Source organism: Ranitomeya imitator, chromosome 3 (assembly GCF_032444005.1).
Source record: "Ranitomeya imitator isolate aRanImi1 chromosome 3, aRanImi1.pri, whole genome shotgun sequence".
Taxonomy (NCBI): domain Eukaryota; kingdom Metazoa; phylum Chordata; class Amphibia; order Anura; family Dendrobatidae; genus Ranitomeya; species Ranitomeya imitator.
The window spans coordinates 365,147,195-365,159,983 of NC_091284.1; positions in this window are offsets into that span (position 1 = coordinate 365,147,195).

Below are 12,789 nucleotides of genomic sequence, written 5' to 3' on the forward strand. Positions count from 1 at the left end.
GGAAAACAAGGGCAATTGAGGTGCCACTTAAGAGGATTGTGGATCGCCCCCCAAGGGCTGTGGGGTACTCGGTACTGGGTCCTTTGGTTCACAGGGGGATGTTTGTCATGGTGGCTGACCCAGTCCGTGGCCCTGGGACGTCCATATAAAAGGGAAAGGTCTTTAAAGGGGAAATGTTCGTGATGCCACCTGTGGTATTCGGTCAAAGTGACCAATGCTGCTTTAGGGGTCCGCTGGGGTGATGTTTTGGCAGCTAGATGATATACCTTCCCACAGGTGAAGTAGGTCCCCAGGGCTTCCCAGTGTGTAGATGGTGAATTATGAATGGCACAGAGAAGAACAAGGACACAGGGTTGCAGTTTCTTTACCTTTACTGAAGACTTTAGCATCAACAGTCCAGGGCACTAGATCACAGGGCAGGAAGAGTCCGGTCGGTTTGGCGGCAAGTCCAGAGTTCACTTATCCAGGTGGAAATCAGTAGCCTTCCTTTGCGCAGCGGTAGTGTTGTCCCTTTCTGCTTCACATAAGGGTCTCACAGATGTGATGTTTTGCGCTCTCTGTCCCCCATATAGGATAGGACACTGCCCGTATGACTGGTGACTTGAGCCTGTTTATAGGGTCTCTTAGATAACCCGGCTATTTAGGTGTCACCGTGCCTCCTGGGTGTGGGTGCGGACAGGTAACCTGCAATTAGCTGTCCTGCCGGTGTCTGAAATAAGGCGCAGAGGTCCTTACTCCCTTGGTATTCCGGCTACCGGGATTTGCGCCTCAGAAGGAGACAGCTTGAGAGGGGCTGATCCTCTTCTGGTATCCTCTCCTTTGCTTCGACTTCCTTCACGCTCGCTGCAATACAATTCTGCCTTTGAATGTCTCTTTTTGGGAGCTGCAGCTCTCAGGGCATGCACAGCTCTTTTAACCTTCCATCCTCCTCAGACTCTGGTCTGTAACTAACAGAACTCCTGTCTGGAGCTCTGCCAGGAACTGAACTAACTTTCCCTACAGACTACCAGTTATTTATATATGGGGAGTGTCCTAATAAATAGGAGCATGAGCTCCTCCTGGTGGCCTGGAGTGTGAAATGTGTTGCATGTTTGTGATACCTGGATGCAGTTATCCTTCTTTGCCTCCTTCTTTGCCTCCTAGCATCACTCTCCCCGAGAGGAAAGCAATACCACTGTGATGACAAGGACCCTGGGGTGCCGCAATTGTACTGTGTGTGATGTTAAAGTGGAGAGAGAGGAGGAGAAGCCAATTTATGCAGCGCTTGCCATCCACTGGAGCACCTGCTCTTTCTGGCCCTCATTTACAAGGCATACCAATTTGCGACTGCCAAAGAAAGTGAGTGGAGAATCCTGTCCAGTAACAGATGTTGTCAGTTGTCTTTGGAAAGGACGAGACGGTGTTTGTTCAGTAGACCTTTCAATAATATTACCACCTAGCCCATGTACACCTTGAACACCAAACCTATTCTCCGTTCCACCACGACCTCACTTTTTCACACTAATGTTGGATGTACACTTCCCTTCTTTTAACCAGCTGTTTCACAAACCGAGGCACAGAACTGTCAGTCACCTGTCACTAAATTTGCAATCAGTATTTATTTGCTGAGACAGTGTGTCTGGACCACACTATTAGCAGAAAGGATTTAGATTCAGAAATATGGCATGGTGTCTGGCCCACATTATTATCAGAAAGGATTTTGATTCTTAATTGTGGCTTGGTCTCTGGCCCACAATATTAGCACAAATTATTTAGATTCTGAAATATGGCCTGGTGTATGGCCGACATTATTAGCAGAAAGGATTTAAATTCCAAAACGTGGCATGGTCTCTGACCACATTATTAGCAAAAAGGATTTAGATTCTCAAATGTGGCCTGGTATCTGGTCCACACACTGAGCACAAATGACTTAGATTCGGAAATGTGGTCTGGTGTCTGGTCCACACTGTTAGCACAAACTATTTAGAATCTAATATGTGGCCTGGCCTCTGGTCCACACTACTATCACAAATGATTTAGGTTCTGAAATGTGGCCTGGATTCTGGCCCACACTATTAGAACAAACGATTTAGATTCTAAAATGTGACATGTGTATAGCCAACTCCATTAGCAGAAAAGAATTAGATTCTGAAATGTGGTCTGGTGTGTAGCCAAGATTATTATCATAAACTATTTAGATTTTGAGATGTGGCCTGGTGTCTTGACTAGAGTTGAGCGACTTTTACTTTTTTAGGATCGAGTCGGGTTTCGCGAAACCCGACTTTCTCAAAAACCGGGTCGGGTGAAATCGGCCAAATATTGCGAAAAGTCGGGGGTCGGCTGAAACATGAAACCCAATGCAAGTCAATGGGGAATCAAAGTCGGCAGTGAGTGGAGGACAGGAAAACACCTACAGTGTCAATTTTATTGCCAAAAACATCAATTTGTATTACTGAAGCTTGTCAATCTTAATTTACTTTATAATAATTGTTAGGCATTGAAAATGGGCTCATTTGGCTAAAGTTGTGGGGGGGTAGGGCTGGCTCAAGATTTTCGATGGCCCGGGAAACGCGGAATACGTCACGGCGGTGGAGCAGGGATAGGTAAGTATTTCAACTTTGCAAGTGCTGCGATCCTGAGCAAGCAGGGGGGGGGCACTAGTTGGCACTGGCACAGGGCCCCTCATAGTACGGCGGTGTGTGTGACGGTGGGCGGTGCCTCCTGTTGTGAATTCTGTGGCAGAGTTCACTCCTGTGGTCACAAGTGGTACTTCGGCTGATTCTCTCTGGGATCTTCCGTTTGTGGAGGAAAGTGGTACTGCAGCTTCTGAGTTTCCTCCCTCAGGTGATCTGGTGAGCTTGTTAGCTTCTTCTCTACTTAACTCCACCTGATGCTTTGATCTAGGCTTCCTGTCAATGTTTCAGTGTGGGACTTGTTTTTTCCCTGGATCATTCCTGTGGCCTGCTGCTCTGCAAAGCTAAGTTTTGCTTATGTTATTTTGTTGCTATTTTTCTGTCCAGCTTGCTTTATTGGTTTTTCTCGCCTGCTGGAAGCTCTGAGACGCAGAGGGACCACCTCCGTACCGTTAGTCGGTGCGGAGGGTCTTTTTGTCCCCTCTGCGTGGTTTTTTATAGTTTTTTGTGCTGACCGCAAAGTTATCTTCCCTATCCTCGTTCTGTTCAGCTAGTCGGGCCTCACTTTGCTAAATCTGTTTCATCTCTATGTTTGTGTTTTCATCTTACTCACAGTCATTATATGTGGGGGGCTGCCTTTTCCTTTGGGGAATTTCTCTGAGGCAAGGTAGGCTTATTTTTCTATCTTCAGGATTAGCTAGTTTCTCAGGCTGTGACGAGGCGCCTAGGTTCTGGTCAGGAGCGCTCCAAGGCTACCTTTAGTGTGGTTTGATAGGCTTAGGGATTGCGGTCTGCAGAGTTCCCACGTCTCAGAGCTTGTTCTATTATTTTGGGTTATTGTCAGTTCACTGTATGTGCTCTGACCTCCATGTCCATTGTGATTCTGAATTGCCTTTCATAACAGGATTCGCCCTCTCAGACCACCATGTGTCTTCAGCTCCACCTGGAGCCATCGCTTGGAGTCTTTCCTCTCCAAACGCAACACACAGACTGCCTCTCAAAGCGAGCCACCATATTTGTGGTAATCCAGTAGTGACAAGAATTTTGAATGAACTCTGCTTTGGCGTTGAATAGTGGAGGTGACAGTAATTTCAGAGAGGCTGGCATTGAAAGTGACTTCTGAGAACACGGTGATCTTCCTGGATGTTAACCAAAACTGGTGTGTACAGCACCTTACATAATAGCTAATGCAGTCAGTCATTTACAAATACCCAACTACTGTCATATACAGACTAATATTGTGTATTATATGCACATAAATTCATGTAATTCTTCACCACTGACTGGTGAAAAGTAGAAAGAACTCTGCAGGCAAAAAATGAGGCCGCAAAGAGTAATAATTTCCTTACACTCAGGAAAGCACTTATTCACCCTGCACAAAAGAAGTGATAGTTAGTGATTTTATAAGCAGAAGTTGACTGGTAGAGTCTTATACAAGTTAGTATGCTACTAAGTATAGGATGACATTTTCACTTTCATGTTACAATACGTTATCCTAGCTACTCCTCAGTAATTCATATATCATACAAATAAGAATAATCTAAAAAATTCATAGGGCAAAGAAGTACGCTTTGTGACAGGGTCACTGGCATGGTACATGAAGGCAGATATACGTCACTGCGCATAATGGCTTCAGTGATGTGAAACCAGCGTATTTTCCTCCAGCACAATACGTGTTGTGAGGGTTAAATAAAAATTGCATACATGGGCTGGTTTTAGGTGGACATCTATAGAGCGGGTGGGAGGATGTCCACCATATCTCCACCTGCAGAGTCGGCACAGCCGTGTGCTAATAGAACCTGTGTGATGTCACTGTCATGTGATCAGTCACACGGTCTGGGTTTAAATGGCTCGCTTTGAGAGGCAGTCTGTGTGTTGCGTTTGGAGAGGAAAGACTACAAGCGATGGCTCCAGGTGGAGCTGAAGACACATGGTGGTCTGAGAGGGCGAATCCTGTTATGAAAGGCAATTCAGAATCACAATGGACATGGAGGTCAGAGCACATACAGTGAACTGACAATAACCCAAAATAATAGAACGAGCTCTGAGACGTGGGAACTCAGCAGACTGCAATCCCTAAGCCTATCAAACCACACTAAAGGTAGCCGTGGAGCGCTCCTGACCAGAACCTAGGCGCCTCGTCACAGCCTTAGAAACTAGCTAATCCTGAAGATAGAAAAATAAGCCTACCTTGCCTCAGAGAAATTCCCCAAAGGAAAAGGCAGCCCCCCACATATAATGACTGTGAGTAAGATGAAAACACAAACATAGAGATGAAACAGATTTAGCAAAGTGAGGCCCGACTAGCTGAACAGAACGAGGATAGGGAAGATAACTTTGCGGTCAGCACAAAAAACTATAAAAAACCACGCAGAGGGGACAAAAAGACCCTCCGCACCGACTAACGGTACGGAGGTGGTCCCTCTGCGTCTCAGAGCTTCCAGCAGGCGAGAAAAACCAATAAAGCAAGCTGGACAGAAAAATAGCAACAAAATAACATAAGCAAAACTTAGCTTTGCAGAGCAGCAGGCCACAGGAATGATCCAGGGAAAAAACAAGTCCCACACTGAAACATTGACAGGAAGCCTAGATCAAAGCATCAGGTGGAGTTAAGTAGAGAAGAAGCTAACGAGCTCACCAGATCACCTGAGGGAGGAAACTCAGAAGCTGTAGTACCACTTTCCTCCACAAACGGAAGATCCCAGAGAGAATCAGCCGAAGTACCACTTGTGACCACAGGAGTGAACATCTGCCACAGAATTCACAACAGCCTCCCACTGCCAGAGACACTTTTGCATACTATGAAGGGCCCTGTGCCAGTGCCAACGAGTATGCCCCCCCACCTGATGAAGGAACCTGCACTTTCATCTGTACCTTCCTCTTTGTCCCCGTGTAAGGTGGTATAGTATGCGGGAAGGGGAACCTGACTTTCAGCAGGGTCAGATTCAGGTTGTGTAGAGTGCAAGGGGAATGTAGTGGTCTGGGTCAATCTACCAGCAGACTCATCTAGCAGTGGCTGGGCAATGGGCAGGATGAGGAGGAAACACAGATATAGGACCAAATAATAAAGTAGGCTAAATGCAGTTCAAAAGTGGTAACAGGACTAAACAGGCGGCATTGCTTTGTTCAGTGGAGGACAACTGTAATGAGTGGCAGACACAGTTAGTAGGCCCAAGTAATAAAGTGGCCCATATGCAGTTCAAAATTGGAACAGGAGTAAACAGGCGGCTCAGTTTTGTTCAGTGGAGGAGAAGAACAAGCAGCGGCAGACACCGTTAGTAGGCCCAACAAAACAAGTGGGCCAAATGCAGTTTAATATCCGAAACAGGATGAAAATTGAGGCTCAGCTTTGTACAGTTGAAGGAGAACAACAAGCAGCGACAGACACCGTTAGTAGGCCCAACCAAACAAGTAGGCCAAATGCAGTTTAATATCTGAAACAGGATGAAAATTGAGGCTCAGCTTTGTTCAGTGGAGGAGAAAAGCAAGGAGCGACAGACACCGTTAGTAGGCCCAACCAAACAAGTAGGCCAAATGCAGTTTAATATCTGAAACAGGTTGAAAATTGAGGCTCAGCTTTGTTCAGTTGAGGAGAAAAGCAAGAAGCGGCAGACACCGTTAGTAGGCCCAATCAAACAAGTAGGCCAAATGCAATTTAATATCTGAAACAGGATGAAAATTGAGGCTCAGCTTTGTACAGTTGAAGGAGAACAACAAGCAGCGGCAGACACAGTTAGTAGGCCCAACCAAACAAGTAGGCCAAATGCAGTTTAACCCCTATCTGACCTTGGACGGGATAGTACGTCCAAGGTCAGATCCCCTGCTTTGATGCAGGGCTCCGCGGTGAGCTCGCATCAAAGCCGGGACATGTCAGCTGTTTTGAACAGCTGACATGTGCCCGCAATAGGTGCGGGCAGAATCGCGATCTGCCCGCACCTATTAACTAGTTAAATGCCGCTGTCAATCGCAGACAGCGGCATTTAACTACCGCATCCGGCCGGGCGGAAATGACGTCATCGCCGACCCCCGTCACATGATCGGGGGTCTGCGATGCGTCTCCATTGTAACCATAGAGGTCCTTGAGACCTCTATGGTTACTGATTGCCGGTGGCTGTGAGCGCCACCCTGTGGTTGGCGCTCACAGCACACCTCCATTTCTGCTACATAGCAGCGATCAGCAGATCACTGCTATGTAGCAGGGCCGATCACGTTGTGCCTGCTTCTAGCCTCCCATGGAGGCTATTGAAGCATGGCAAAAGTAAAAAAAAAAAGTTAAAAAAATGTGAAAAAATAAAAAAAATATAAAAGTTTAAATCACCCCCCTTTCGCCCCAATCAAAATAAATCAATAAAAAAAAAATCAAATCTACACATATTTGGTATCACCGCGCTCAGAATCGCCCGATCTATCAATTTAAAAAAAGCATTAACCTGATCGCTAAACGGCGTAGCGAGAAAAAAATTCGAAACGCCAGAATTACGTTTTTTAGGTCGCCGCGACATTGCATTAAAATGCAATAACGGGCGATCAAAAGAATGTATCTGCACCAAAATGCTATCATTAAAAACGTCATCTTGGCATGCAAAAAATAAGCCCTCAACCGACCCCAGATCAAGAAAAATGGAGACGCTACGAGTATCGGAAAATGGCGCATTTTTATTTATTTATTTTTTTAGCAAAGTGTGGAATTTTTTTTCACCACTTAGATAAAAAATAACCTAGTCATGTTAGGTGTCTATGAACTCGTACTGACCTGGAGAATCATAATGTCAAGTCAGTTTTAGAATTTAGTGAACCTAGCAAAAAAGCCAAACAAAAAAAGTGTGGGATTGCACTTTTTTTGCAATTTCACCACACTTGGAATTTTTTCCTGTTTTCTAGTACACGACATGCTAAAACCAATGATGTCGTTCAAAAGTACAACTCGTCCCACAAAAAATAAGCCCTCACATGGCCAAATTCATGGAAAAATAAAAAAGTTATGGCTCTGGGAAGGAGAGGAGTGAAAAACGAACACGGAAAAATGAAAAATCCCAAGGTCATGAAGGGGTTAATATCCGAAACAGGATGAAATTTGAGGCTCAGCTTTGTTCAGTGGAGGAGAACAACAAGCAGCGGCAGACACCGTTAGTAGGCCCAACTAAACAAGTAGGCCAAATGCAGTTTAATATCTGAAACAGGATGAAAATTGAGGGTCAGTTTTGTACAGTTAAAGGAGGACAACAAGCAGTGGCAGACACCGTTAGTAGGCCCAACCAAACAAGTAGGCCAAATGCAGTTTAATATTTGAAACAGGAGTAAACTGGCGGCTCAGCTTTGTTCAGTGGAGGACAACTGTAATGGGAGGCAGACACAGTTAGTAGGCATAAATAGTAAGTAGGCTAAATGCAGTTCAAAATTGGTAACTGTAGTACACAGGCGGCATAGCTTTGTTCAATGGAGGACAGCTGTAATGAGTGGCGCAGACAGACTTAGCAGGCCTAAAATGAAAAAGTAGACTCAAAGCTGTTCAAAATTGGTAACAGGAGTAAACAGGCAGCTTAGCTTTGTTCAATGGAGGACAGCTGTAATATGTGGCGCAGACAGACTTAGTAGGCCTAAAATAAAAAGTAGGCTAAAAACAGTACAAAATTGGTAACAGGAGTAAACAGGCGGCATAGCTTTGTTCAGTGGAGGACATCTGTAATGAGTGGCGCAGACACAGTTAGTAGGCCCAAATAATAAAGTAGGCTAAATGCAGTTCAAAATTGGTAACACGACTAACCAGGCAGCATAGCTAGGTACTGGGGTGGGCTCCTCTACTGAGTAGCAGACAGTGGTAGTAGGCGCAAAGTATTAACTGGTCTAAATGGAGGCCAGGGCCCCTGTATAATTTAACTATCATCTATCATTTCAACAAATTTGTATTGGCAGTGCCATTGAAGAATTTAACAGCACAGACTACACAGTAGTGGAGCAGGGAGAGGTAAGTATTGCAAGTGGTAGAGCACTGTTCGAGCTGGGGGGAACACTCTCTCGTGGGTGGCGGTACTGGCACAGGGCCCCTCATATTATGACGGTGTATCTGACGTTGGGTGTGCACCACCACCTTCAGAGACACTCCATTGTACTATGAGGGACCCCGTGCCAGTGCCAGCGCCCAAAAGTGGGCACACCCACCTGTCCAGGCAAACCGCACTCACACGGGTGCTTGCGCCAAGTGGTGACCACGGCCCTGTGGGGGGAGTCAGCCCATTTAGGGAGGTATAAAAATGGCTTATGGTGGACATTCAGCAGCTGCAAATGGAGGAATTGGAGCAGTCAGTAAGAGGAGGCCAAAAGCAAGACATTTTTCAGGCAAGCTACGTGTCAGCAGGGGAAGGTGGGGCAAAATAATTTGAAATCCATGATTGGTTCATTTTAATGAACGTTAGATGATCAACATTTCGGGTATCCAGATGAGTCCTTTTTTCGGTCAGTATTGAACCAGCAGCACTGAAGATTCTTTCTGATAGCACACTAGCAGCGGGGCAAGCAAGCTCCTGTAATGAATATTCTGCCAATTCAGGCCAGGTGTCTATTTTTGATGCCCAGTAATCAAAGGGGAATGACCTGTGAGGGAGAACATCAATAAGGGAGGAAAAATAGTTGGTAACCATACTGGACAAATGCTATCTCCTGTCACTTTGAATCGATGCAGCAGTACCTGTCGTGTCTGCGGTCATTGCGAAATCACTACACAACCTGGTCATAAAACCCCTCTGTCCAATGTCACTCCTGATTTGTGCACCTATAACACCTCTGCCATGTTGCCCCCTACAGCTCATGTGAGAACCATCACAGGCGCTGTGTGCTGGGAATGCCTGAATCAAACGGTCTACAAGAGTTACTTGTTTGGTAGCCAGTATTTGCTCTAGGTTCTCATATGGCATGATATTTTGTAATTTCCCTTTATATCGTGGATCCAGGAGGCACGCCAACCAGTAATCGTCATCGGTCATCATTTTTATAATGCGGGGGTTCCTTTTTAGGATACGCAAGGCATAATCAGCCATGTGGGCCAATGTTCCAGGTGTCAATTCACTGCTTGTGCTGGGTTGAGGAGCACTTTCTTGCAAATCAACATCACTTGTCTCCCGCAAAAACCCTGTTCCTGACCTTGCAACGCCATCATTTTCTATTGCCCCCTGTGAAGCATCCTCCTCCCATAAATATTCATCCCCATCATCCTCCTCCTCCTCTTCATTCGCCACCTCATCCAGGAGAGTTCGCTGAGCAGACAATGGCTGACTGTCATCAAGGCTTCCCTCCTCCTCGGCCGCAGACGCCTGCTCCTTAATGTGCATCAAACTTTGTATCAGCAGACGCATTAGTGGGATGCTCATGCTTATGACAGCATCGTCTGCACTTACCAGCCATGTGCATTCCTCAAAACACTGAAGGACTTGACAGAGGTCTTGCAGCTTCGACCACTGCACACCAGCCAACCCCATGTCTGCCATCCAACTGCCTGCCCGTGTATGTGTATCCTCCCACAAATACATTACAGCAGGCCTCTGTTCGCACAGCCTCTGAAGCATGTGCAGTGTGGAGTTCCACCTTGTTGCAACATCGATTATTAGGCGATGCTGGGGAAGCTTCAGCGATCGCTGATGGTTCAGCATATGGCTGGAGTGTATGGCGGATGTGCGAGCAAAGTCTTCGCACCTTCAGGAGCAGGGCTGGTAACCCCGGATAATTTTTCAGGAAGCACTGCACCACCAGGTTCAAGGTGTAAGCCAGGCAAGGTATGTGTTTCAGTTCTGAAATGGCTATGGCTAGGGTTGAGCGACTTTTAGTTTTTTTAGTGTCGAGTCGGGTTTCGCAAAACCCGACTATCTCAAAAGTCGAGTCGAGTGGAACCGGCCGATTATCGCGAAAAGTCGGGGATCGACCGAAACATGGAACCCAATGCAAGTCAATGCGGGAGCATAGTCGGCAGTGAGTGGAGGCCAGGAAAACACCTACAGTGCCCATTTTAATGGCAAGAACATCCATTCTTGTTACTGAAGCTTGTCAATCTTAATTTACCTTATAATAATAGTAAGGCATTGGAAATTGGGGGTCATTTGGCTAAAGTTGTGAGGGGTAGGGCTGGTTCAAGTATTTAGTGGGCCCAGGAAATCTGGACCACGTCACGGCAGTGGAGCAGGGAGAGGTAAGTATTTCAACTTTGCAAGTGCTGTGATCCTGAGCAAGCAGGGGGGGCCCACTCGTTGGCATTGGCACTGGCACAGGGCCCCTCAAAGTACGGCAGTGTGTTTGCACGGCGGGGGCGCCTCCCACCGGCAGCGACACTTTTGCGTACTATGAGGGGCTAACGAGTATTTCCCCCTACCTGATGAAGGAACCTGCACTTTCATCTGCACCTTCCTCTTTGTCCCCGTGTAAGGTGGTATGGTATGCGGGAAGGGGAACCTGACTTTCAGCAGGGTCACATTCTGGCTGTGTAGCGTGCACGGGGAATGTAGCGTTCTGGGTCAATGTACCAGCAGACTCATCTATCACTGGCTGGGCAATGGGCAGGATGAGGAGGAAACACAGATATAGGCCCAAATAATAAAGTGGGCTAAATGTGGTTCAAAATTGGTAACAGGACTAACCAGGGGGCATTGCTTTGTTCAGTGGAGTACAACTGTAATGAGAGGCTGACACAGTGAGTAGGCCCAAATCAGTAAGTAGGCTAAATGCTGTTCAAAATTGGTAACAGAAGTAAACAGGCGGCACTGGTTTGTTCAGTGTAGGAGAACATCAAGGAGCGGCAGACACTGTTAGTAGGGCCAACAAAACAAGTAGGCCAAATGCAGTGTTATATTAAAAACAATTTAACTGGAGCCGGAAGATAGAAGCTAGGGAAAGGCAACCTGGAGAACACCTTGAAGCGGAAGACACCGTTTGTAGAACCCAGACTCAACTTGTAGGCCTAATGCAGTGTTGTTTCAACAACTACTTAACGAGAGCTTCAAAAATAGAAGCTAGGGAGAGGCAACCTGGAGAACACCTTGGAGCGGCAGACACCGTCCCTACAACCCAGACCCAACTTGTAGGCCAAATGCAGTGTTGTTTCAACAACTACTTAACAAGAGCTTCAAGATAGAAGCTAGGGATAGGTAACCTGGAGAACACCTTGGAGCGGCAGACACCGTCTCTAGAACCCAGACCCAACTTGTAGGCCTAATGCAGTGTTGTTTCAACAACTACTTAACGAGAGCTTCAAGATAGAAGCTAGGGAGAGGCACCCTGGAGAACACCTTGGAGCGGCAGACACCGTCTCTACAACCCAGACCCAACTTGTAGGCCTAATGCAGTGTTGTTTCAACAACTACTAAACGAGAGCCTGAAAATGGAATTTCAGGACAGGAAACCTGGAGAACAGCACGGAGCGGCATACACCGTTAGTAGGCCCCAACCAAACTAGTAGCCCCACTGCAGTTGTTCGATTAAAAAACTATTTAACAAGAGCCTGAAGATTGAAGCTCAGGAAAGGCAACCAAGAGAACACCTTGGAGTGGCAGGCACTGTTAGTAGGCCCCAACCAAACTAGTAGCCCCACTGCAGTTGTTTGATTAAAAAACTATTTAACAAGAGCCTGAAGATTGAAGCTCAGGAAAGGCAATCAGGAGAACACCTTGGAGCGGCAGACACTGTTAGTAGGCCCCAACCAAACTTGTAGCCCCACTGCAGTTGTTCGATTAAAAAACTATTGAACAAGAGCCTGAAGATTGAAGCTCAGGAAAGGCAACCAGGCGAACACCTTGGAGCGGCAGACACTGTTAGTAGGCCCCAACCAAACTTGTAGCCCCACTGCAGTTGTTTGATTAAAAAACTATTTAACAAGAGCCTGAAGATTGAAGCTCAGGAAAGGCAACCAGGAGAACACCTTGGAGCGGCAGACACTGATAGTAGGCCCCAACCAAACTAGTAGCCCCACTGCAGTTGTTCGATTAAAAAACTATTTAACAAGAGCCTGAAGATTGAAGCTCAGGAAAGGCAACCAGGAGAACACCTTGGAGCGGCAGACACCGTCTCTACAACCCAAACCCAACTTGTAGGCCTAATGCAGTGTTGTTTCAACAACTACTTAATGAGAGCCTGAAAATGGAATTTCAGGACAGGAAACCTAGAGAACAGCACAGAGCAGCATACACCGTTAGTAGGC